Genomic DNA, 26,922 nt, shown 5'->3' on the forward strand with positions numbered 1-26,922 from the left:
GCTGTGCAGCGGTATAGATGACCCAGCTGTAAGCCCAGCTCCTTCCCCTTGTCATCAGGATGAGTTACTTTGCTTCTCTGAACGGGACTGCTGTCCACCCACATGGAGATAAGAACAGCAGTGCCACAGCGCTGAGCCAGGGTCCAGTGTCAGAAGCCCCAGCAGAGGGTCCAGCACTGGGAACCCTCTGTAAAGGGGGTTTCCTTCCTTGCTGAGTACGTCTGAGGAGCCCAGGTGGGGAGATGACAGCCAGAGGACGAGCGGCGTTTGGGGAATAGTTTTGACCCTCAGGTCTGGATTTGAGCAGGCAGCTGCTCTGCCACAAGACCCAAGGACAACCTCAGAAGTGCCTTCATGGCCTGCAGAGGAAATGTAAGGAAGGATATGTGTCCTGCCTGGGGACATGCCAGGCCTTGGAAAGCAGTCTCGGCCCCTTATCCTTGTCCCCTCCTGGCTCATCAAGAAGGCTCTCCCACCAGAACTTCTGGGAGGGAAGCACAGCAGGCTCTGGGCAGCTTTTGAGGGGATGTGTAAGGTGCATTTTTGGTATACGTGAAGCCCAGAGGAGAAAGCTTTGTTTGCCTGGCTACTAGGGAAAAATTAACAGAGCGGGGGAAAGGCCCAGGATCAGAGAAAGATTGCCCAGAAAACAACGAGATTAGATTAGCCCACGAAGATCCGACTGTGCCAGGCCAATTGAATTTCCTCTGAGGTTAGCGTGACCAGCCCTCCAGACCCAGAGGCAGCTGGAGCACAGGGCTGGGTGGCTGAGGCTGGCACAGTCCTTTCTCTAAGAGCTGGTAGTAGGCAGGGGTCCAGGCCCCATGACCTCCGGGCAGGTGTGAGAGGCGCACCTTGGGTTGAAATTCCTTCTCTAGAAATTTTTTTTTTTAACACACTCTTCCTTTCCTTCTTAGCACTAAATACAATTTATTTCATGTTAATCTTGTTGAATTCCAGCCATGCCAGCTCTGCAAGTGCCACGAGCACCCTCTCCTTCAAGAGAAACCTTGACTCATTCCTGGTTCTTTTCTTTCTCTCACCCCCACATCCAACATCAGCAAACCTTGCCTGCGCTTTCCCCAAACAGTTGCAGAACCGATCTGCCTCCTCGCTCCATCTCCACTGTGGCCACCTCTGTCCATCACATTGGAATTGCCACTTCGGTGACAGAAATCACCTGCTAATTTTTACCCAGGGATGTGTTTATTGACTTTGGAGAGAGGGGAAGGGAGAGAGAGAGAGAAACATTGATGTGAGAGAGAAACATCAATCTGTTGCCCCTCATACACGTCCTGACCGGGGAGCAAACCTGAAACCCAGGTATGTACCCCAGTCGGGAATCGAACCGGCAACCTTTCAGGTTTTCAGGATGACGCTCAACCCACTGAGTCACACGGCCAAGGCCACATTTTCTTAAAGGTAGTTAGTCTAAGGGTGGTTTTCTCTCCAGCACATGGATCAACGTAACATTTGTGAGTGTTACTGCGTCCCAGGCACTCTCCGTGTGTAAACTCAACGGTCACAACTACTGTCACGTGACAGAGAGAACAGCATCGTGGTCCCCAGTGTACAGAGGAGAAAACCAGAGACCAGAGAGGCCAAGCTATTGGTCCAAGTTCACAGGGCTGGAGAGTGAGAATGCAGCTTACTGTCATTTCAACTGGTTTGATATGTTTCCATCTTCGGTTTAATTACTGGAAGAAACTCATTAAAAATGAATCCCTCCCAAAGTAACTTTTTGGGCAGGGGTCGAAGGCTGGAGGCACAGTCTCTGAAAGGTCCGCATCCCGGCCAAGGTCGCCTGTCCCGTGTATTGGAGGCCCACGGCAGGGTGTGAGATTTCGCTTTGCAGGGTTGGGACGGAAGGGTTGCAGTTACTGCAGAGGAAAGGGACAGAGACTCTGGGAGGGGCTTTGCAGAGAGTGCTTCATTTAATCCTCAGGGCGATCCCGTGAGGTAGTAAGTATAATGATCCCTGTTTACAAGGGAGGGAACTGAGGCTTCGAGAGGTAGTACAGCTTCTGCAAAGCAGAGTCGGACAGGAACCCTACTGGCACTGGGTCCTGCTACCACAATCCCTAAAGATTTGGCTCGTAGATGGGTGAATTCCGGTCTAAGGTAAGCAGGGGAAGCAGCAGGCTGAGGGAAAGGACGCCCCCCCCCATCTGTTCCCCCTTTCTCCCCTTCCTTGTTGTCCTTTGGTCAATAAATATTTATTGAGAGCCTGGCATGTGCTGGGCTCTGTGCTGGGAACTGGGGGCACAGCACTAACAAGACTGATACTCAGAAAAGTGGAGCGAGCTAGACAGACACTGAAAAGGAACCAGGCAAGCAGGGTGATGGGAGACTGTGATAATGGCTAAGAAAGCTGCAGTAACTAGGGTGACCTTGAAAAGTACCGGTAAGCAGAAGGGCACTGGGAGCCAAAGATGGTGCCGGTAGCAGTGCCAAATAGAGAGGACCGGTTCTCACGGTTCTCACGCCGGACTCTGCCTCCTCTCTCAGGCCTGTCGAGCAGGTGGCCCTCACCATGGGCACCAGCACCCGCCGGCACCTGCAGAGGGCGCTGCTCAGAGTCCTGGGATCCAGACAGGCTTAGGAAACCACCAGAGCCTGGGAACAAGGCGTGCCTGTACTCCAGGTCGGGCGCAGATCAAGCTGTTTTCCCATCTGCCAAATGGCAATACTAATATCCGCCTTGCAGGGCCACCGTACAGAGGACAGGAGGTAGTGTTTGGGAGATTTCAGGTGAACGAGTGACAAACTATAAAAATAGAGTGAGTTGGAATCGCAGCAAGAGGGAATTCAGTGAGACACAAGGAGGAACTTTTTGACTGAAAGGATGACATGATGGTATAATGGGTTTCTAATGAAAAATTTACCTACACTGACAACTTAAAATAGAAGAGGCCATGGCTGGTGTGGCCCAGTGGATTGAGTGCCAACCTGCGAACCAAAGGGTCTCAGGTTCAATTCCCAGTCAGGGTACGTGCCTGGGTTGCAGACCATGTCCCGAGTAGGGGGTGTGCGAGAACCAACCACACATTGATGTTTCCCTCTCTTTCTTTCTCCTTCCCTTCACCTCTCTCTAAAAACATAAAATCGTTCTTTAAAAAAGCTTTTAAGAAAAATAAAATAAAATAGAAGCAATAATTATCGATCTCAAATAAGTGCCTGACATTTCTCGGGCTTCACGGTGTGAAAAGAATAAATGCAGAAATGAGTGAGGTTTTAAACATGGGCATGACTTGCGGAAGACACAGGTAAAGGAACACAGTTAGTCTCTGCTAGTACCAGGCTGGGGCCTCCAGAAGATTCTCTCTGAAGAAAAGTGAAGGTTCCACCAACTGGAATACTGAAAATTAGCCCACTGCTACTGCAAAGGTGGGTCCTCGGGGCTCCCGTCAGCTGGAGCAAGGGCCCTGGAGACACGGCGGCCTGGAGCTTCTCGCTGCAGGGCGGGCTGGCGGTGTGCGAGGAGGGTGGAAGAAGAAAACGTTGTTGGAACTGGTCAGAAAAGAGAGGCAGGGTGGCTCTGCAGTCCAGGTGTGATGTCCACATAAGAGCCGTGGGCACCAGGTGGCCCGGCTCTCTCTCCACTGACCAGCCCGTGGACTGAGCACATCCACAGCCCCTCCCCTCTTTGGGACATGGGGCCACGTTACCGGGCCTGCTGAGAATTGTTTGAAAAGCAAAAACATGCTAACACAATGCCGGGTTACTTCTGTTCCCTCTGAGGCAGGGACAGTCAACTGCGTGGCAAAACCAGCCTCTTTCTGTGCTGTGCTACCTGCTCTTCATCGCCAGTCACAGGCGAGGCCTGGAAGAGGCTCAGCATCTGGTCTCTAGTCACCAAAGTAAATGCAGGGCATTTACAGTATCTGCATTTGGAAATTACCCTGCCTATGGTCCACCTATTAGAGTCTCCAGGGGCCCCCTCACCCATATGGCTAAGCAGGCAAAGACAGGAGCTGGCAGAGGCCCTGCCTGATAGTGAGGCTCCAGCTGGGGAGATTGATTGACAGCTTCCCACATGAAGCGCCTTTCAGCTCAGATTGTACCTGAGGATGGATGCTTGGCCCATAGGTGACTGGAAGCGGGTGGGTCAGCTGGGATGGCACCATGTACAAAAGTGTGCAGGAGCATTTAGAACACAACAAGAGACGTGCCAGGGTGAGGAGGCAAGAGCTTTGAGCAGCCAGGCAGAGAGGGGGAGAGGGCACAGAGGAAGGGGAGGGGTAGCCTTGGCTATTAGCTACCTGGAGTTTACAGCATCTCCAGCACTGGGGTCTCTGGGGCCTCAGGCCCCAAGGAAGCGGCCAGGCTCCTGTGCAGGGCAGACCCAGGCAGCCTGCAGAAAGGCTTCACCAGGGGAGTTAGCCAGAAGTGGCCGTCCCTAGTCGAAGCTTACACTGTGTGTCACTAGAAATGTATCTTTGCTCTTCTGAGCCTTAGAGAGAGTGTGGGCTCACTGGGGACTCCCCTTGTGGTGAACACCAGGCACAGAGTGAGGGCTCCTGATAAGCCCATTCCGAGATGATGGGATGAGAATACGCTTCCAAGAGCACCAAGCCGTGCCCTTGCCTGTAAACCGGCGGCCCTAAACCACCTTCCAGAGAGATAGGCAGAGGCTCCATCCATGTCCCTAGAAAAACATGGTCAGCAGCTTCTTCCCATTTCCCTCTGAGTTCTGGCCCTGCCTTTCAACACCTCTGCCATCCCAGCTGCTTCCTGATATCCAACCCACATCCTTAGGCTGAGGTTGGATTCTACTGTCATTCTCTCCTCAGTAGGTATGAGAAAACCAGTCCCTTCCTATGTTAAAAAGCAATTTGGGCCCACAACCCTCTGCCGACCTTCTCAAATGTCAGCCTGTTTTCCCTCTTCGCTTCGCTGTCCCTGTAGTCGGACCGTGGGAAGGAACTGACCCACTGCACGCCCTGAGCGCCAGATCTCCCCAGCCAGGTCCCTCCAAGCGCCAGCCTGGCTGGGCCACCTCCCCTCCCCTCTCCACACCCTTTCCCTTAGCGCCGCAGACACCTAAAGAAGCGCCTTTGTCTCTGAAAATCCAAATCTGCGAACACTGCCATAGGCTATAAAACACCCGGCCAAAGGAACATGTGTATTACTAGGAATGGGAATACAATCCAAATGGTGTGCACATTTTCCTCCACTGCTCCTTTACCCTCTCTCCCCAGCGGACTTCATCCTGTCTGCGTCTCAGCAGCGTGAGCATCTGTATGGGCTGCAGAGAAAACCTGGAGTTCTCCCACACAGTGGGGTTGGACAAAGGATTCACAGACCTGGTCCAGGTAAGCATTCTGAGGTAGGATCTCTCAGAATGGCCCTTCTCCTCTCCAGCTAAAGGGAGGGAGTAGCTGGGAGAAAATCTGAGCCTTCTCTCCTTCACCACTGCATCCTTCTGGGGCTGCCAGAGACAGACTGGGTCAGAGCAACACATCAGGTAGAATGTACCTGTCACCTGGGCCTGTCCTCCCAGTGCAATGGGAACTTGTCTAGGATAGGGACTGTATCTTTCCATGTTAGCATAGCTTGGCCTTCCCCACAGGTTCGCCAAGTGACCCTCTGACCATTCCTGTGACTTATCTCTGAATCCAACTCAAGCCCTCTCTACTCTATGCATAATTCATCAGCGGTCCACCTCCCTGAGAGCGTCAGAATACCCTGGTGCCTGCAATGGTCGGATGCGCCTTCCAGCACAAGGCTGGGACCACGCTTATCTCTCCAAATGTCTCATCCCTGGACTTGGACTCCAAGGGGCTGAATTTCAGGGAGTCTTCTCCTGTGAGAAGCTAACAACAGTTATCCATAGTTTCCCAGTTCTGTTGAACTCTCCAAGGACAAATGGCAGATCTGGATAGAGCCAGAAAGCTCCCAAGAATTTAATCAAGGGCAGCGAAGCATGAGTCTTCCCCTAGGGGTAGTCACCTGAGAGAGCGTTGTTGTTCTAACTGCGAGACAGTATTAACCTGTTGCATTCAATTGTGTTGTGCTGCACATTTAAACCTGCTCCCTGGGGACGAAGTGGCATGTTGCTGTGGCCCGGTAGACATAATTCTTGAATCCGAGCCAAGAAACACTGGTGTTTGTGCAATTGGAAGAGAGGGAGGGTCAAGGACATTGGGAAATTCTAAAAGAATTGAAATTCAAGGCTTGTAATATCACGGAGTATTCAAAAGGTATCTTCTCTTACAAGCAGAGGTGGGTGACATGCATCTCACTGGAATGGGAAGCGTACGAGCTTGATAACTGCAGGGCGCAGTATGGAGCAGGCCCACACGCATTGACACAGTCTGTTCCACACTGGGGAATGGATTCCGGAAGATAATAGGCTTCTCTGGGTGAGGAAATTATTGATCCAAAGCAATGCTGGGTGAATTCAGGTTTATATTTTTCCTGGAGACTCTGAGCAGGTCATTGTACTTCTCCAAGCCTCAGTTTCTCCATCTGTTCAGTGGGTGAGCTGGATATGATGGTCCCTTAGAATGACTGCTTAACATTAATTTCAGTGCTCTGTTTTTTAATGTAATGATGTTGGACTGAGTTTTATATTAACAGCTAGAGAGCCCTTAGTAAGAGTTTGCAAGAGGCAACTACTTGGAGTGGAGCCCCTTTGGATTCCCAATAGTCTTGCGGTTGCTCATTGACTGGATTACTCTTGGTTTCTTTCTGCTACTCTCCAACAGAATCAGGCAGTTGCATGTATATGGGCATCACTCCCTGTGTTAGCTCATGGATTCTGACAAGGCAGTGGCCGGGAGGTTGGCATTTACTCTCTGAAGATCCTTCATAGTAAACCCAGCAAGGATGGCTCAGGGTCATTCCATCGGAAGCAGAGAAACAAACCTCAGTGAATCCTTTGACCTAAAGGTTCTATTTTGTATACGGTTGACTTTTCTAGGCTCTCCTTCCTCTATGCCTCCACTCTAAATTTGCCATCATCTTTTTTAAAAATTAATTTTATTTATTTACTTATTGGGGAGAGACATCAGTTTGCTGTTTCAGTTATGGATGCATTCATTGGTTGGTTCTGGCATGTTCCCTGACCAGGGATCAAACCTGCCACCCTGACATATTGGGACAATGCCCTAACCAATTGAGCTACCCTGCCAGGGCCATTTTTTTAAAGGTGTTTGTTTTTATTCTGTTTCATTTTTCCAACTTCTGCACACTCCCTGCTCGTTCAGGAACATTCAGGAACGATGTAACTGAGCCACCCACTCTTTGCTACCTAGAGCAGAGCAGACAGCATTCACAAATCGTATACTCCCCGAGACAGAGCAGACCGGGAAAGTCTAGGGGCCTTCTCCCTTGCAGCTTTACACTAAGTCATCACAGCCTGGTGCTTCCTTTCCTCAACCTGTAAAGTCAGAGTGATCTTCGTGTCCCCGAAGTGTGTGTGGACGGTAACTCCTGGCTTTCTCTCAGCCCCTTTCTCAAGTTCACTGTCACCTCCATCTCTGAAAATGCCCAACTGATGTGGGGACAGAAGAAGATGGTACACAGAAGTCTCTAAAACTAATAACCATAGTCAACTTTCCTCAATTAATTATTGGGCAAACCTGGCTTTTTTGCCAATACATTCATAAGTAGTGACTTGAACTAACACCAGAATGCACATCCTGGCATACAGTTCCTCTGGGGCCTCACAACAGCTGAGCTGGAACCCCTCCGAGTGCCCGTTGGGACCCCAGGAGTTACTTCAGCTCTCGGGAGAAAGGTCCTAGGGCGCCTTAAAGTGGCTAGTCTGAAGTAAGCAGGTCAGGAATTAAACCCCAAAGTGCTGATTTTTCCAGATATTATGAACTGCGTGACCTCACTTCATACTTGAAGCTCTGTTACCACACCTGCCAAGTGGAAGGAGGAGGGCTGCATGCAGGAGCTGCAGCCCGCAGAGGCAAGCCTGTGGCCCGGCTCTGCCACCTTCTGCTTGTGTGCTTGGCTCAGGATCCTCGGCCCAGGGCTCCAACAGCGTTTGGGAGGGTAGGGGGGGATGTCCTGTGCACCAAAAGGCTGACACCCTCGGCCTCAGCTGAGGCACTCAGGGGAAAAAGATGCACGACTACTGTGCTGAAATACACCTTCTCCCCAGAAATGCACACCGGGCAAAGGTGTGGAAAAGCCAGTGACCAGGAACTTGTTTCTGAGGAGGAGGCAACTGCAAAACCAGTCCCCTTCCCCGCACTGTCCCTGCCTCCCTGCAACATGTGGGGGCTATCAACACATCTCGCCATGGCCAAGAGGCCAGGGGCCTGTGGGGGTTGGGGGTTAATGCAAAAGTAATGCTCTTCTCCCTTCAAAGTTTGTTCATCACTTGGACATTGGGGAAGTCTCCTGAATGAGGTCAGTCAACTCTTAGGCTCCTATTTTGGAGCCACACTTCATCCCAGGGGCCAATCTGCCACTAGACCTTACATGTCCTGCCTCGGAGAAACCTCATAATTGGCTTCCCCTGCAATTTCTTGCCTTGCTCTTTACAGACAAAGCAACCTTTTAAAAACATGACCTTGCATGGCCTCCCACTATCATTGGGACGCTGCCCAAGCTCCTAAGCACCGCACATAAGGTCTGTCATCACGTGGCCTCACCCTGCAGCTTGTCTTGTCTCAGCTTTTCTCCCCTAACCCCATCCCACCCACCCCAGCCCTGCCAGCTTGGTATCCTTGTACATGCCACACTCTCTTGGGCCTTGTTTTGTTTTGTTTTGTTTTTTGCAAACGCCATTTCCTTGTTCTGGAATGCCCTTCCTCCTGCCCCACCAGCCCCATCCTGCCTACCCCAAGAGTTTAGGATCATTCTTTTCTGAGGTCTTCTGTGGGCAAAACAGGAGGTCCTTCCAATAAGTGCAATGATTATGGCTGCCTTGGCTGCTGTGGCTCAGTGGATTGAGCTGCAGCCTGCAAACCAAAGGGTCACTGGTTCGATTCCCCGCCAGGGCACATGCCTGAGTTGCAGGCCAGGTCCTGAGTAGGGGGCACAAGAGAGGCAATCACACATTAATGTTTCTCTCCCTCTCTTCCTCCCTTCCCCTGTCTCTAAAAATAAATAGATCCTTTAAAAAATGATTATGTCATGACCACATTGCAATGTAACTGTCCCTGTTCATCCACATACACATCGCTAGACTGACATACCTGCTAGATTGTAAGGGCCATGAGAACAGGAGCTCTTTGCATAATTGCCCAGGACCCAGCACAGTTCCCAAAACATCATGAGTGCTCACTGCAAGTGTGTTGAAAGGAAATGAGGGGGAAACCCTGTATGTGTAACAACATTAGTGAGAAGGACGATAATGAAGAGAAGAAAGATAGTCATCATGAGCATCTGAAGTGGTAGGAGCAGGCGGAAGGAAAGCTGGGCCACACTCAGAACCAAACAGCTGAGGTGAATAAGCCATCCAGTGAGAACTCTGAGAGGTAAGGACACCCTTGACCCCTGGAGGCCCCAGGACAAGGAAAATGCAAAGCACTGGAGTCAAAGCGGAGCCCTTGGGAAACCACTGAGCTGGGAAAAGGTCCGGGGTGGATCTGTAACCTAGTAAAGAAAAGGGAATTGCTGAGAAAAGGAAAGGGGCATGCCTGAGGACATCTGAGTCTCAACTCTGCAGAGCCAAGGATGCTTGGCAATTACAGCATGTTATATATATTTAAAAAGCAGAGAAAACCAAATGCCACCAATAGTACCAAAGCTCCAAGAATCATTCGCTAGTGATACACTCACTATGCTTCTTTGCTAGTTCAGCCCTGCACCCAAACTGACTTGCTATGCTTTCTTACACACAAGAAAATCCATCTTTACTCTTTAAGTATCAAAAACACAAAACAAAACAAAAAAAACCCCACCCTCTGCTGATGGATCATACCTTCCCAGACACCCCATCGTTCTCAGAGAAACTGAGTTGACTTAGTACAGCTACATGTTCACAGAACAGCATAGCGTAAGACAGCCCACACCAGGCTCACGACCGAAGGGCACCCACGGTGGGGCTGGGTGAGTCCCGTCTACCACAGCCTCCTTCTCACGGTCACTATGTTTGGCTCTATGTTGTATGGCCCGCTACAGGGAAAAAAACACATGTTCCCTTAAACTTGTGTGGCAATAGACATACTTCTTCTGAGTGATGATACACAGAATCTACAAGACAGAGATGTTGGGGGATCGAGGCTCCACGCCTGCTCATTCTTGGACTCCCGTCAAGCAGGATAGCAGCATTCACTGTCACGGAGCATCTATCCCAGAAGGATTTAGGAAGGTGAACAAGTGTTGAGCAATCCAAATGCATCCACTGGGAATCATAAAATGAAGGAGAGGCATTTGGATGAAGGCAAGTGAAATGTCTTACTAACATCTTTCACCCAGGCTAGACCATACTAGACCTCCCCAGCACCCATATCCTCTACCTTAATGACAGAAAAGGCCTGAGAGAGGTTCCGCTATTATGCAAGGTCTTCCAGCAACCAAAGATGCCATCAGGGGCAGGAGCCCTACACACCCGTCCACCACCAAGAGGAGAAGCTGCCGGCACCCTGCTGCTCAGGATGGGCAGGATGAAGCTCACAGTGCGTAATCCACGTGTGACCGGAAGATCCAGAGCATCAGCTGAGTGAGTTGAAACCACACTTGTGTCCCCCGGGGAGTGATGGACACGCTGCTTAGTGTTGAGGTACAAAAAAAGAGGTCTACAATTTCCACCAGAATTAACTCCTTTTTCCTACCAAGGGGCATTGAGGCATCTCTCCTCCTTACCTCATGGATTGCTAGAGTGAATATTGAGTCAAAAACTCGGTTTCTTGGTCCCCGCGAAAGCAGTTGGATCGTTGAGGTGAGTGAGTCCTTGCGCCTTTGATCCAAGAGGTGGGGTGTCCTGAGTGAGGGGTGCCTGAGGCCCTGTTGGCTTTTATGAGTCTGTGGGTCAGCTCAGACTGGCTGCCTGCTCATCTGTATGCAACAGCTCTCCAAACACATCGTTTACTTTAGAACCGGATCCAACAAGAGTAGGCGTGGCAGTAAAATGGGCTAGACACACCAGAGGTGTCGAGCTGCCGGCACTAATTAAGAAAGATTTGTTTATGGAGCCATGACTGGGAAGCAGAAGGTCAGTTTGCTCAGGCTGCCAGGGACCCGGTCAAATGTGTGAGGTTGAGCACATGGGCACCTACGCTAGATGCTCCCAGGTGGGGACATTATGGGTCCCCAAAGAGCCCCTCCAAAGTTTCTCTGTGACTTACTCATTGGCCATGGGTCAGACTGACCCGACCAACCCTTGGCCATTCATCTGTGTCCCTGATCCTGGCACAAGGGAGGGCTTGGTAGCAGAGGCTCTCTGGCAAAGCCGGGTGGGAGCGAGGCCCTGTCACCTGGGGGCCAGTTCCTAGCTTCTCACCCTCAGAGGTCTGCAGCGGGGAGTGAGATAACGTATGTAATGCACTTGGAACACACTTGGCATTGACTAAACTCTTGTGAAAATCAATATAACCCACGTGTCAGGTTTCTTTCTTCCTTTCCCCACCCTCCAACCCCTGGGAGAGGCGGTCTTGTTTCACACCCTCCCGCACGGCTGTCTTGCAGTCTTTCCCTGTTGGGGTGTTCTCCGTGGACCATCACTGGTCACCAGCAGAGCATCAGAAAGCAGTCTCCTCAATAAGCTGTCGCTCTGCTTCCTGGCATAGCCAGAGGTGAGTATGTACGGCCAGGCCACGCCTCCCTCCACTGCCTGTCTCCTTCCCTGAGACGGTGTTAGGTACCAGACTTGAGCTGAGTCCATGTGATTAAAAGAGAAGCTGCAACACGCCAGTGATTCGACACCTATCAGTTACACAGAATTCATACATCACGGTTTCCACAGGGAAGACAAAATGGGAACACATGCATGATTACATGGGGAAAGGAGATTTTTAGAATTTTCAGTATATAAGTCTTGCACTGACTTTCTTAGTTATTCTTAAGCACTTTATTCTTTTTGATGGTGCAAATAGAAGTGTTTTGCTTTTTTGCTTATATTTTATATTTTATTATTGCATCTATTGGGGTGACATTGGTTAACAAAGTTATACAGGTTTCAGGGGCACAATTCTACAGCACATCATCTGTGCCCCGTGTTGTGTGTTCACCACCGAAAGTCCAGTCTCCTTCCACCACCATTTATCCGCCTTTTTCCCTCTGCTACCTCCCCCCAGCCCCTGTTCCTGCTGGTAATCACCATGCAAAGGATTTTGTTCCAAACTTATAAGTGTAATTAGTTGTCACAGCAAAGGGAAAAGAGTAGAGTGGTGTAAGTAAAGCAGTTTATGTTAGGGTCCCACGTGGGAGGGCTACTCTAGGGGGCAGCAGGCCCCCGGGGAGGGGGAAGAGGGGAGCAGTTCAAAGCTTGTGTTGAAGATGACTCTTCCCTTCAGAGAAGGTCTCCTGTGAGCATTACGGGTCCCCACTCTTGCTCCCCTGTCCCCAGCCTCACCCCTCTCTCCATGCTCCCCTGCGAGGTCCACTACTGCCTTTGCAGGTATTCCACCCCACCTCTCAGGACAGTCTCCCAAGCCCAGGGTCCCCACTCCCCACCTGTGAGCATCCCCCCATGCCCCCCACCCCCGTGTCAGGCCCGGACCCTGCACATTGGCCCCGCCCACCCACAAGTGCAGCCAGCACAGTGTCAGGGCCCTGGCTCCCCACTCTCCGAAGTGGCTGAGCAGGGCACCAGCACCCAGAGGCCCTAGCTGGGAGGAGGGAACTCCCCTGAGAGCAACTTTGGTTGGAACCCTCCTTAAACTCCAGGGAAGGTTAGGATATGTCAGCCTCCCATCTGTCTGTCCTTGTCCTTCACTCAGGGTCAGGCCTGAATCCCCAAGGTGACTACTCAGAGGTGGCTCAGCTTGCTCCTGCCCTCCTCCTCCCTCCCTCCCTCCCCCCCGCCCCAGGCCCTGGTGCCTGTACTGGTGTCTGCTTCTCCGGGGCCCTGGATGGGCACCTGGGCTGCTCCGACCAAGTGGGAGCTGTCAGCAGGAGAGACATTGGGGGTGCACCAGACAATTCCCAGAGCAGGGACGCAAGAAGGCCAACTTCTGGGTGTGAACTGTGGGTGTCCTCCAGAGGACTGGAAACACACACACACACACACATACACAAACCCCCACCTCTCGTGGGTGAACGTGAATTCTCAGAGACCTATAGAGCAAACCTCAAATAAGGAAAATAAATGTTTCCTAAAGTATCTCATTCATTTGCAAGTCAGGTACCTTCAGCACGGCAGGGCCCAACGTCCCTTATTATGCAGACCAGGTAGTTACCTCCCTTCAGCCCCTGCCCTGTGCCCCCACCTTCAAACAGCCCCTTCGGACTTGCAGGGAATGAGAAAAAGGCCGTCGCTAAGCAACCGGGAGGGCAGGACTGATGCGTTGTTTCTTCCAGTTGCAGGATCTTGCTTGTAATGTGCAAGCGAAGACATTTGACCTGGTGAAGCTGTGCACCTTCCACAAAACCAACACGACTCATCTTCTCAGTCTCTCTCCTACCCACGGTCTTCCTGGAGAAACGCTGCTCCTGCGCCGCCTGTCTGCCGCTTCTCCGCCCGCTGCTCTCGCAGAGCGAGCCCTCCTCAGTCGGGGTCTGCGCCCTCCTCGTTCCCCGGTGCCGCGCCAACCTGGCCTTTACCCCTTGGAGCGCCAGAGCCTCCCACCTCTGCACCTTCGCTGCAGGGCCAGGTCCACGGAGCGGTTTGCTGTAAAGAAACTTGGCGCATTTCAAAGACATGCTTCTATTCGTGACAAATACTCCAGCAGGAGCCATTTGGATGAACAGCAGGCTTTTAGGGGTGCCTGTCTGATTTCGGGGAGACGGGGCATTCCATTCACGCCAGACAAGTTCCGAGGAGCAAGAACCCTGAAGAGGCGCAGGACTTGGCAAAGCGAGACCCGGTTCTGGGTCCCAGGAACGGGTGCAGGACGGACGACCGGGGCGAGAGCAGCCAGACACAGCCATGCTGCGAGGGCGCATTCTCCCAGGTCTGGACAGAAGAACGGACGACAGCACAAGGTGTAGCGCCAGTCAGGGTGAAGCACTCTGCACACATCACCTCGGTTCATCCTCACAGCCTTGGGGATCCGCATTATTTTAATCAGCGTACCAACAGAGAGGTAAAGACACCGCCACTGGGCACAGCAAGCAGGGAGTCCGATCCAGGCCCACCTGCTATGCGCAGGCTCCCCCAGCCTCGACCTCAGCCGTGTGATGGATTATCCAGGAGGCGGAAGCATCTCCCCGCCTGCGGGAGGGGAGGCCTGGTCGCCCTCCTGGGCGGCCTGCCTCTGCTGCTGTTGTTAGAAATCAGTTCTGACCGTGGCCTTTCTCCTACAGTGCAGACCCATTGCAAAGGGCTGAATCATCGTTTCTGGAATCAGGAAAGGAAATTGCAGAGAATTTTAAAGCTGAAAATATGGTGAATTAAACAAATGTCGATTTTTGCTCCCTCCTGAACTCAACAAAAGACAGCAGTAAAGACATTTTAAAAGGTAAAATCCACAAGGACAAGGCGAATAGGAAAGGAGACAACACAAGCAAGGGATTCCCACGAAGTGTAGGGAGCTGGAAAACGAATGCAGGGGGCAGAGCCATGAGAGCTGACCCCGGGTGCCGGCGGGGCAGGAGGCAGCAGGTAGCAGGCAGCGGGCAGCAGGGAGCCAGACGAGGGCTCTCCAAGGCCGTGGGCAGGCCCGGGTAGGGCGGAGGGCAGCGCTGACGTGTGAGGCGGGAACACGGGAGACTGGTCATGAGTCTTCCTTGGAAACAGAAGCCTAGGGCTTGAGGGTTACTCTGGAGAAAACCAGACTGTGGCTTCGGGCTCTGCAGACACATCTACATGTCAAAATGTATCTATAATACACCACTCAGCTCGGCTGTGAGCAAGAGTGGTTATAATGATGTAAACATTGAGTTTTGAGGCAATGAAATGTTTGCTACAACTGTACAGAGAGGGCGGATGGAGAGGAGGGCCGTGGACCGGGAGCAGGGCGTGGAAAGCCAGATCCTCCCCTCCCGGATGAAGCCATCAATTAACAGTGTCTGACATGGAAAAACCGAATACTTGTATAACAGAATGAGCCCTTCACTGGGAAAGAAGGAGGCAAATATTAAAGGATGTCTTGTACCAAAGCTGCAGCACCTGAAAGTGGTTCCCATACCCGATTCTGAGCGACTTGGGAGTGTTTGTACCTTTCGGGTGGAAGGAGAGGAGGATGACGCCTCTACTGACTCTCTGACCACAGCGGCACGTGGACACCTCACCGCCTCTTCTCGCATCCAGCCCCCACACATCTGCCTGAGGGCAGGGGCCCTCCTCTCCAAGGCCAGTGCTCAGATTTGGGTGGGGGGTCGTGACTCCTTTCTGCTGCCCTCCCCTGGACTCTGGCCCTGAGAGGGGTTCTTGTTTGGCTGCACGGACAGCACTCTCTGCAGCCCCGTGCGACCCGAGGACAGGAAGGGCCAAGCAGCGTCCGCCTGGAAACTTACTGATACCTGACTTTTTCACCGAAGTCTAATGCTTTTTGCAAAACAAGCATGTCCACGTGTTCTTCAAACACTGCAAGTTGGAATTTTCACTTCTCTTGCCACAAACCTACAGGCTGTCTCCCATGTGCCAGTAAGGGAAGAGATTCCCTGTCTCCCAGGCCACTCCCCTGTTGGATGGCGACTTCTGAGACCCAGGAAGGGCAGCAAAGGCAATGCTGCTGAAAGCAAAGCACACCGCCCACCCCTCAGGCCTCCAGCCCCTAACTGGCACAGGACTGAGGGACTCAGCTGGAATACGTTCTTTCCTCTGCGGGCTGTGATTATCTTGAGACTCGCTGTCCGCTGAAAGCATGGTGCTAACCTGAGTGTGCTTTCCGCCGAGGAGAACTGGGTCTTCTCAAGGCACCAAAGGGAAAGAGCCTTGTTACACGGCTTCCACCGCCCTGAGGTGCTGGGGAAGCCAGGCAGCCCCACCCAAAGGGTGAGCTGCTTTCTCCACTTCCCCCCAACCCCAAAGGTCCCCTGCCAGCCTTTGACAACAAAAGCAAATCACTCTGTGAGAAACGCCAGGCCAAGGCACTATAAAAAAAGAAATAGAATTCAACGAAGGGAGGGTTTGGATAATTCCATTTAATTCATTAAAAGCTTGTGGAGGCGATTCCTTACAAAGATGAATAAAACATGGCTCTTGCTTGTCCCTTTGAGAGAGTAACGTTTTGTAGAGGAAAAGACCATCATGAATACAATAAGGCAGAAGTGCATGGGAAGTGTTATGACAAGAAGAACTTATTTCTTTTTTTTCAAGTACAGTTTACATTATTCATTTCAGATGTACAGGATAGTGGTCAGAGAACCATGTACTTTACAGAGCGGTCCCCCTGATATTTCCAGTACCTACTTGGCCCGCAGTATCATTGGTTATATTCCCTAAGCTGTAGTTTACATCTCTGCGGCTATTCTGTAACTACCAATTTGTACTCCTTAATCCCTTCTCCCTTTTCATCCAGCCCCTAACCCTCCTCCCCTCGAAAACCAGCAGTCCGTTCTCCGTATCTGTGAGTCTGTTTCTATTTTGTTTGTTTATTTTCTTTAAATTCCACATAGAGGTGAAATCACATGGTATTTGTCTTTCTCTGTTTGACTCATTGCATGTAGCATAATACCCTCTAGTTCCATCCATTCTATCGCCAAAGGTAAGATTTCATTGAAGAAGAGGTTATTTCTACCTGGAAAATTGGGGAAGTTTCTTAGAGATGGTGCTGTTTCGACTGGACCCCCTGAGGAGCGTAGAATTGCCCCAGGCAGCTGTGGAAGTGGGGAAGGGATGAAGGAGGGAAATGGCTTGAAGGTTGGAGGGTAAACGGGGCTTTGGGATACGGAAATGGGGCTTTGGGATACGGGGACTTCTCTTAAAACGCTGGTTTAGGAGGAGACGTGTTGGAAGGTGGGACAGGGCAGAGGTGGGTGGAGACAACAGGGTGGAAGGACATGCTGTGCCTGGGGTTGTGACCTTTCACCTGTGTCCCACTGTGTGACTCCCATGGCTCTAGGGGAGGGGACAGACACTTGGAATGTGAGAATGATGGGTCTCTGCACAAGACAACGCTTATAGTTTTTGTCTCACATTCCCTACATGGAGGAATGTTGCCATGTTTACCCCTAGTTTTCATATTGACACATATGACTGCATATTAGACATTGCTAGTGTGTTGTTGACTGACATGGTGCAGGGGGCGGGGCTCGCCCTGCAAACCCAGGTCTCCCAGGCAGAGACACACCTGCGCTGCTCATGGAGCCCTGTCGCCCTCAATGAAGAAGAGAGGCTGGGAGGCTGCAGACTTGAGCCCATTCCTCCTCCTGCCAGGTTTTCTAGAATGACACACGGCCCTTCAGCAGTGCTCCAAGGCCTTCTTGATGCGCAGAAACGCTTGGGAGACCAAACAGATCTCAGCTGGTTCCCTAAGCAGATGCTACATCAACACTGCGCAGTGGCAGTACCTGCCCTCCTCCCAGCCCTTTGAGCTCAGTGGCCGCAGGCACTGTCCTTCAGGTAGGTCTGTGTTACCAGCAGGACTGGATGTGACCTGTCTCCCCTGAAACCCGAACCACCCCCTGCCTCCTCCAGTCCTGAGGACTTTTAATCCTGACATCTGCTGTCAGCAGGAAAGGGTTCTTTCGAAGAGGCCGGAGCCGGGTGTGCTGGGCCCACACCTTGTTCCAGCACCACCTGCTCTGCTGAGGCTTCTCCCTGACAGGTTTCACTCAGGAGAAGCCGAGGAGCGAGATGGGAGGTGAGGACTCAGGTACAAATACTGCTGTCTCCTCAGCGCTGCAGTTCACAGGCACTGGTGTTCTCCTTGCCCGTGTCTCTGGGAAGGAGGCAAGAGAAGTGTGCTCCAGCCCTCGTTTTAGAGAGGAGGACACAGACACTCGGCGAGATCCATTCTGGCAGCGCCTTGAAGGCCATTCCAACAGGGACCCTGGCATTGGCGGTCAGACCTGGGCTGACCCTGGGCTCAGTTACTGTGTGAACTTGGCAGTACCAGTATGTTGGATCACAAAATGCCAAACCAGAAATCTGAAAAGCATCGCACTCCCATCTCCCCAGGTAGCTGCCTTCTTGGAATGGAAAGAGACTCACACAAACAAGAAGGGGAGTTTAGAAGTCATCTCTGGCTCACCCACATTTCCTGTGCTTCCCCTTCTCAATGACATCGCCCCGAACCCTGCAGACCACCCACAGTCTTCTTAAAAGCCAGGCCTTTGCAGCTAGCGTTCTGGAGGTACACTCCAACCAGCCAAAGTGGAGCGGGACTTCACCTCCTTCATCCTAGACATAATGCTCTCATTAATGCCCCTTGGGAACTCGGAAGGAGAGTCACACTGAGCTAGAGGCGACCTTTGTTTTGCTTTGTTCTCTTTCGTTTACAAGGGTTGAACAATCCATAGGTCTCCCAGCCTGTCCTTGAAGGACTTCTTTTCTGCTGACTTGCACAAGACCACACAGAAGTAAGCAGAGGACCCAGAACTCAGATCCAAGACCCCGACTCCACTGTGCAATGCGGGCATTAAAAATTAAGCAAATCATGAAGATAAAATACTCCTCCAGGACCCCTCCCGGTCTTTGAGCACCAGCCACGGGGCAGGAAACTTGGTGGACCTCATGCAGGACCCAGATCTCCTCTGCACGGTGCCTGGGGCACACCCTGGGCATGAGAGTGGAACCCCAAGCTCGATCATGGAGAGTGGAACCCCAACCTCCTTTCTTTCTTGAAATTTCTTTTACATTTCTCTTCTTGAAATGTTTGACTTTTTTGTTACAACGTGAGCACTCTTTCAGAGAGGCAAACACAGGCAACTTACTATAAGTTTGAAAAATGCAACTATATAAAAATAAATCTTTGGAAAAGGATAAAAGGCACAGAGAGGCAGTCTGCAGACTGAAGTGGTGACTGCGCACAGGGCGGAGGACAGCCCACAAGCCCCAGGGTGGCTTCACCCAGAAACCCTGCTTTCCCTCTCAAGACCCCACCTTGCCACTCTCCTGACCCCTGTCTCAGCGAGCAGAAGCACAGCCAGCCAGCCACCTCCCAGAAGGCTGTCTTCCTGGGCCGCTCCGCCAGGGACCCCTAGCCCCTGAGCCAGCAGCCACATCTTTGTCCCCTAATCCTGGCTGGCACTTTTCTTGCCAATTGCATGCACGGGCAAGGCTTTCTTGAAGTTTCTGGGAGGTAACTTTTTCCTCCAGGTCATCGTTGCTTCCTCCAGAAACCCTTGAGCGCTAAAAAGCTACAAAGCTTGACGCCTTGTCCAATGAATAAACAATGACAGAAATTGAGTTTCCTCTTCCTTTTGCCTTGCACAGCCTGCTAATGCCAGATACCTGTTCCCCCGTAAAGCGCCACCAAAAGAAATGTCCTTCTAGGGGCTGTTAGCCAGTGTGCTCAAGGTACAGTTCCGGGTGGCACCCTGTAGTTTTTCTTTTTCTGCTGCCCTGGCACCGTGGAGTGATGGCATATCCACAGGGCACCCTAGCTTTTCTTGCATGAGGGTGGCCCACAGCGGCCCCTATCTGTGCCAGGCTATGGCACAGTGAGCGGAGGAGGCACCTGTCCTTTAGGGGATTTTGTTGCTGGAAAGTCACTCAGGCAGCCTGGCCAAGACCTACACGCACACCCATGGAGGCCTGAGCTGAGGACAGCACAGGGTGGACGCCCCCCATGCCCCCACCCCCCCGCAGGGCGCTCACACTAATGCCTCCACTTGGAAGACCAAAGGTGGCTACCTGGTCACAGACTCGGGCCAATGTCCTCCCCTTGGGGCTACAGGGGACTCTGGGAAAAGCACCCTCGGCTCCTTCAGTCACACCCAGACTTGCTGGGACCCTACAGAGCATGCAGGTCAAGCCAGGGCAGCTGCCCGGAGAAGGCAGGGATGGTCCACGGACCTGCTCTTCACTCCCGTCTGCCAGGGAGCTGGCCTGGGGCGAGGGACCAGAGAGTCCCGCTGGGAGCGGCTAGGGGGCTGGAGGGAAGGGCCCCGTGGGTCTCCACTCCTACGTCGCAGCAACTCTGGCCAGTGGTTTTCTAGGGCTTCTCACTTCGGTTCCCACACACTGGGCTCTGCATTCTCACCGCTTACGCGTCCCCGTAACATCAGAAGTCAAGACAAATACTTTCACATGTTGTTCCCAGCTGGTCACGGTCACCCTCTGGGCTCATTGAATACTCAGGGGACAGGGGGTGGGGGTGGGTGGCAGGTACAAATTCCTCTCGTGCAGATAGATACTTGGCAGGGACTTTGGCCCAGGCTCACATATTTATAAGGGTCAGCCTCTTGACTCTGGCACATAAACCCCAGCTCTGGAAATTGCCAGCTTCTGCAGTGACAAAGCCCAGTACCCGGGGCTAGTCCAGCGACCTTGAAGTTGATGCCTTCTCAGTCACAGTAACTGGATGTGAACAGTTTTTTCCCCTCCGTGGTGACCAGCCCTGCATCTCACCATGTGGCCCAAAGATCCACCCAGACCTAGGGCTGAGGGACAGTCTTCAGGACCCAGAGTCCCTAAGGGACAACCCACGAACCCCAGGCCCCCCCAGAATACCTAAACCCTGGATCCCAAAGAGCAGGTCTCACCAGCCTTCCAGCTGACGTCCCTGCGGACCCGTGGGCCCCGCTGTGACTTTGGGTCCTAGGCAATGAGGATTTCATTCAGGGGAGGAAAACCGCTTTAGAAGAAGGGCCCCAAATTTCAAGGTGACAGCCTCAGGGAGCTTGGGCAGTGGGAAAATTACAGAGCCTGGAGTCAGAAAAGTCGAGGTTTGAGAACTCCCCGGCCACTCCACCGCAGCGTGCTGCTGGGGCAGTCACTCGACCCCCCTGAGCCTCAGCTTCCTCATTTGAAAAAGGGACAGATTCGACTCGCCTTACACAATACTGTGTAAGTTCCTTGCTCGGTGCTGTGGCAACACCACTATTATTATTATCATTATTACTATGTGTAACACTAAGAGCGGACAGAACCAGGAACTAGGAAACTGTGCTTTCGGCCCTGAGTCCTCTGCCAAGGGACAGGAGAGGTCAGGCCATGTTCCCCTTAATGTGACATGGGGGTGGAGCAGCTGTCTCCAGTGGTCCTGGGGACACAGGGGGTGTGGGTACAGAGGTGTTGGGTGACTGGGGTGCTCTTTGGAGACGGGAGAGCACAAACAGGCTGAGCTGGTTTGGGTTCTATGGCACAGGGCTGTTGTGCCCACCCTTAGGTGAGAAAATCCCAACAGTGAATGTTCTTCTTGAAAAAACGTTAGCATGGCTTCTGCAACAACACTCAGAGCAGCCTCCCTTTATCTGCCTCATCCTTTGCAAAGCACCTGTGTGAACATTTTCTCATGAGGCCATTCACACAAAGCAAAGGAGCGGCAGAGAAAGGCTGGTGATGATTCGGGCCTCGAGACTCTGGGTCAGGTTCATATTCTTGTCCTTGTTCACCCAGCTGCCCTGTGATCAAAACAGAATAGATACGGGCACGGGCGACTCCCACTCCGCACCCCCATTTCTGCGCCCTCCTTCCCCTCCCGACCTCTCCATCCTTCCTGGCTCACCGAGCAGAAGCCATGAGTGCCTGTCCCCCCAGTCTTAGCCCACCAGTCCCAGCTGGGCGCTCTCACCAACAGCTTTGGGGCTTGACGTCTTCCTTTGCAAAGGGACACTGAGGTAAGTGACCGCCAGGTTCTCTGGAGATAAGGGAAAGCTTATTCTCCAGGGACAACTGTATTTTCTAATGTTACTACAAAAGGAGGCAGGGCAGTCTTTTCCTGTAACCCACTAGAACCCCTCAGACCTCAGAAAATTCTCAGTCCCCTAGTAGGTGTGGTCACCGTCAGAACCTGCCACCCCCTACCCAGTGAAACCTCACAGTGCAGAGTGTCGGGGGAGGGACAGAGTGGCTGTGGCAGAGTGGGGGAGTCTGAACTCCCTTGAGATGAAGCCCAACTCTGTTGGGTCTTCACTCAAAGACTGAACTGATGTACCTGAAGTGGCCTTGGGCACACCGTGAATCAGGGACTTTCTAGGCAAAGGCAAGCCTCACTCAACAGACTTCAATATTTCAACCCATTGAACATGACCTTCCTTCTTGTTCAAGAGCCAAGGCCAATAACATAGGCCTTCATTGCATAGGCCTGTGCAATGAAGGGCCTTTGCTGGACCCCAGGTTCACCTCACCACGTTCTACTTTGACATGGCTTCCCACCTAGCTCTCCCTGAAGGGAGATACGTGCTGCCACCCCGTGAATTCCCTGCACAGGCCTAGTGCTCGCTGTAAATTAATGAGCTAGCCGCCTCGCCCAGGTATTAGGGAGCTAGACTGGAATGCATGCTCTTGGGAGTTAGCAGTGCTTGAAATCAGACAACTGAATTTGCAAAGGGGAACTTGGCAAATGTTCTAGGCTGTGTCACCTTCTGGGGTCACTTGAAAGACGGCTGATGCGACCTCTATGGAGACACCGTAGCATCATTATTAGCTACGTGCCCTTTCTGCATAAGCTTGTATGACTATTCGCTGAACTTCTACCCCAAGGGTAGGCATCCTTGCCGGCTGGGATTGCGGCCTTATTCATCGCTGCACATCTAGACCCCGGCACAGAGCCCCCAGCACAGAGCCCCCAGCAGAGCAAGGGGCCAACAAATGTCTGCAGGTGGGCGACGGAAAGTGAATGACTTGAGTGCAGAGAGGGTGAGTTAAAGAAATGCTCCTGCTTTTGCTCTCCCCTGAAATACCAGTAAAATAACCATTTTTTTTAAAAAAGGCATTAACCCTTGAGGGTGAGAAGAACTGGACAGGAGAAAATAACAGCACAGCTGAAAACCAAAAGCAGATGACAGCTACGCTTATTCAAGGGAAAAAAATAATAAAGCCAGTAGCCGGCACAACGCACACCGCAGAATCCCCAGTGTCTTGGCTACCTGCAGCACCGTCCACCGCTGCAAGTGGGTGCTGGGAAGCACAGCTGAAAGAAGGCCGACAGAGTGAGTCTGTGTAGGAAAGGCAGGAGTTAGACTTCCGGATGCCCTCCTGACTCAGCCCAGGCAGCAAACTTCCCCTGGCCCTTCGCAGCACGGACTGGAGATTTATTCCCTGGTAAGGACTAAGCAGGACCCTCTGGGTGGAGGGACCACTAAGGATTAGCTTATCCTTTTAGTGCCCCCAAAGGAGGACTAAGTAAACCTATCCCTAGGAGATGTCAAGAGCCCCAATTCCCTTTCCCAAATGATTCCAGAGGTGGGCATCCAGGACTTGCCCCGCGCCCAGCAGGAGATGGAAAGAGCCATGCCTGAGAAATCCGACTATCTCCCCCAAAAGGGAAAACTGCTTTCGGGGATTCTTGCAAGGAAATGGCCCAGCCAGAGTGTCCACAAGGGGGCCTGGCAGTGGTGAAGCCCCAGCCTCTGGCCCAGAGCATACTCTTCGAGGGTCACCAGACATCTGAGCAGCTAAAACAAACATATGAAAAAAGTGGAGGAAACAGAGACTGTGCAGGGAGAAGAGAACTTTAAATGGAAAAGATGCAACCCCAAAATCATAACAAAGGAACCTTGAGGGAACACAAATGAGGGTTGGGTTCTAGGAAATTAAAATATACAGCAAACCCAAAAACCTCAATGGATAGAATGAAAGGAAAACTTGAGGAAATCTTCCAGAACATAGAACAAAAGAGATGAAATTGAGAGAAAAAGATGTAAAGAAATGTCAGAGGTCCAACATCTAAGGGACAGGGGTTCCGGAACAAGCAGAGGGAGAGGATGAGAGTAAGGAAAATAAATGACAAGACAATCTCCCAGAAGGACGTTGCTAGACCTGTGTTGTGTATTAAAAGTTGCTAAGAGAGTAGAACTTAAATGCCCTCACCCAAAAGAGTAAATACGTGAGGTGACCTGTGAACTCGGCAGGGGAAGCCGTTCACAGTGCCTGCATCAATCCAATCATCGAGCTGCACACTTAGAGATGATGCAGTTTTGTCTGTCAGTGACCCTGTGATAAAGCTGAGAAACAAAATACACTAACGCCGAGCCCTGGGCCAGGCACCAGGTGGGCTCACCCGGGGACGTCAGCCTGGGGGACCTCAGCCTCAGGGACTCGGTTCCACCCCACAGTCAGGGGCAGGACCTCCTCTGTACTGCCTGGGCCTGGGCTGCCACACAGAGCACTCATGTGACGCCTGTGATGGCCCCTGTGTCCCTCTAACTTCTGGCTGCTGAAATTTGTGCATCCATTCCACAAGCTGGGGGTCCAGGGTCAGAGGTCTCTCAGGGAGACCAAGAGGGATTATTCTGTGTCCAAGGCAGGGTCCCACCTCCTGTCAGTGGGTCAGTCTCTTCTGTGTGGGGCTCTGGGCACCCCAACACCCGACTTCTCCACCCTCGGCTTTCCTCTGGAAAGTACCCTGCTACACCTTCTTAACTATTTCCTTCCTGAAAAGGACCCTAACTTTATATTTGCTCCTTCACCTCCAGGGTCACCCTAGGCAGGTGGGGCAGGGGGGGCTCTTTTAAAAAATACATCTCACTTCATTTGTCTTAGCCTTTTGGGGTACAAGACCCACCAGAGACATTGCAGGCCAAGAACTCTTTTCTCTCAGCCAGGGCACATCAACTCTTCACTCTGTCGTCCAGCCGCCCAGCCCCGGAAGGCCTCCAGGGTTGAATGCCTTCTTGGTGGTCACCTGCATGCTCAGCCAGCAAGACCGGCTCACTCACGTCACAACCACCTGACGAGCATCTTTCATCACCCGCAGGGCGGTGTCCCCCACTCACCTCGTGTCATCCGAGCTGTTGGCACTTTCCTCAGTGAGCTCCAGGCACTGGATCTGGGGAGGAATGCTCCGCGGTCCCACCCACACCGTCGTCTGCAGACTAACTGTCCTGTGGGGGGCGGGGAGGGCGCAGTAATGAAAGGGCTGCCTCACCTCACCTGCTTGGCAAGCCCTTGCTCCACATGCATCACCTCTTAGAGATCTGAGATACAAATCAACATGTTAAAGAATCTAAGTCTTAAAGTTAAAAAAAAAATTCCCAGAAGGAAAGGCAATGGCAGAAACGTCTACCTAATACCCAGAGCCACGGACATAGGCCACACCAAGTCACGTCACTGGAACATTCCAGAACACTACAGGTAACGAGGAACTCCTGCTCATTTTCAGAAAGGAAAAAGAGGACCTGTAAAAGGATGGGGAGGACACCTTCAACATGTCCAAAAGGTGAAGACGCCCCTTCAACACTCTGAAGGAAAATGATGTCTGATTAGAATTCTGTGCCTGGCTAAGCTGTCAGCCAAGTGGAATAGAGATATTTTCAGATACGTGAAGTCTCAAAAAATTTTACCTCCTGTGCCCTCTTTCCCAAGAAACAACTGTAGCATGTGTTCCTCCAAATGGAGAGAGTAAACCAAGAAGGAAAGACACGGGGGTCACAAGGAGCAGGGGACATAGCACAGGGAAGAGGTACCAGAGGCCAGCGGTCGGGTGTTGGGGGCTGAGGCTCCAGCAGAGGTTTCTCCAAGACAGGAAAGTACTAGGACACCTGACAGGTGTGGGCATCTTGAGAGAAGATTGAAATGGCCAGAAGGTTTTTTTGTTGTTGATATTGGTGTTGAGAGAAAAACAAACAAACAAACCAAAAACAAAACCAAGGAAATTAGTGACTTCGGGGAAAACAAAAAGCTGAGCAGACCAGAAAAAGCAGTCTGGTTTACTGCATGGATCATCTATGAGGGGAGTTTTGTAGACAGAATAACGTTAAACCTGAATATTTATCCAACAAAAATGGTGATAGAACACCCCTGGAGAACGGGAAATGGGAAGGGTCTGCGTGTGTGGTGAGGGTGGGGGAGGAAAGGGAGCTAAGCTCCTGTCTTTTGTAATAGTCTCTAAAGTGGAAGCATCTAAAAGTGTTACTGCAAGCATGGCATTTAAAGACGAGTGGTAAAACCAAGGAGAAAAAAGTTGCCAAAAGAGATGGAAGTGGTAGCCCTGGAGATTGGGAGAGGGGCGAAGGAGGCTGACCGTTTTCCTACCGAACTAGTTAGAACAATGTATGAATATATTCATACATTACTTTAATAAAGCAAAAACCAAAGACAAAAATGAATGAATGGGGCCTGGCCAGGTAGCTCAGTTGGTTAGAGCGTGGTCCCAATATGCCAAGGTTGCGGGTTCAATCTCTGGTCAGGGCACATACACAAGAATCAACCAGTGAATGCATAAATAAGTGGGATAACAAATTCCACCCCTCCTTGCTCTCTCGCTGCTTGTCTGTCTCTCTCTCCCTTCTTCTCTCTCAAATCAATAAATTAAAAAAAAAAATGAAAGGGTAAATAATGCATTCTACCTAGTGAGAAATCTCAACCACTAGATGGTGCTATTAGCCACTTATGGAAACAGCACAGGGAAGGGCCGGGGCTTGCTGGTGGGCATTTATTTCTGCAGTTTTGTACAAATCAAAAATAAAGTGAAATTTTTATCAATAGAGTTAGGAAGAAACATAGTCGTCTGCTTCTTATTTTAAAATATCCATCCTCACGGAGTAGGAAGGAAAAATCATTTGCCCCTAGTGGTGCAATAATTGAAAGCTCGATTCACGGAGACAAAACCCAGCTGTCTGGCTGTGCGGTGCCCCGCCTTCTGGAAGCCTGGGTGTTAATTCAGTGAAATCAGCTGTGCGGCCACTTGCGGTAAATGTCTCTTGGGCACCTGGGCCTGGAGGCACGAAAAATAGGAAATTCTGGAATGGGAAGCTCGTCTTAGGAAAGTCACAGCTGTTGTCCGTGCTAATGTCAGAAATCAGTGACATCACGTGAAGGGTGGTTTGGGACCCTCGGGTGACAGGTGGAATGCTCGTTTGCTG

At 51.6% G+C, this 26,922-nt stretch overlaps 1 protein-coding gene and 1 long non-coding RNA gene across 3 annotated transcripts in view; one reads left to right on the forward strand and one right to left on the reverse strand.

Moving 5' to 3' along the window:
* KCNJ1 (potassium inwardly rectifying channel subfamily J member 1) overlaps positions 1 to 10,904 on the reverse strand; it is a 28,700-nt gene extending 17,796 nt beyond the window's left edge. For both annotated transcript variants that reach the window (XM_024557462.3, XM_045192841.2), the window contains exon 1: positions 10,771 to 10,904. The gene's annotated coding sequence lies outside the window, so the exon portion shown is untranslated. The remainder of the gene's footprint in view (positions 1 to 10,770) is intronic.
* Positions 8,779 to 15,132, forward strand: LOC123479436 (uncharacterized). Its single transcript, XR_006655051.2, has 3 exons — positions 8,779 to 10,627; positions 10,744 to 11,699; positions 13,426 to 15,132. It is a non-coding gene; the product is annotated as an uncharacterized lncRNA (long non-coding RNA).
* The last annotated feature ends 11,790 nt before the right edge of the window (positions 15,133 to 26,922 follow it).

Source organism: Desmodus rotundus, chromosome 7 (assembly GCF_022682495.2).
Source record: "Desmodus rotundus isolate HL8 chromosome 7, HLdesRot8A.1, whole genome shotgun sequence".
Classification (NCBI taxonomy): domain Eukaryota; kingdom Metazoa; phylum Chordata; class Mammalia; order Chiroptera; family Phyllostomidae; genus Desmodus; species Desmodus rotundus.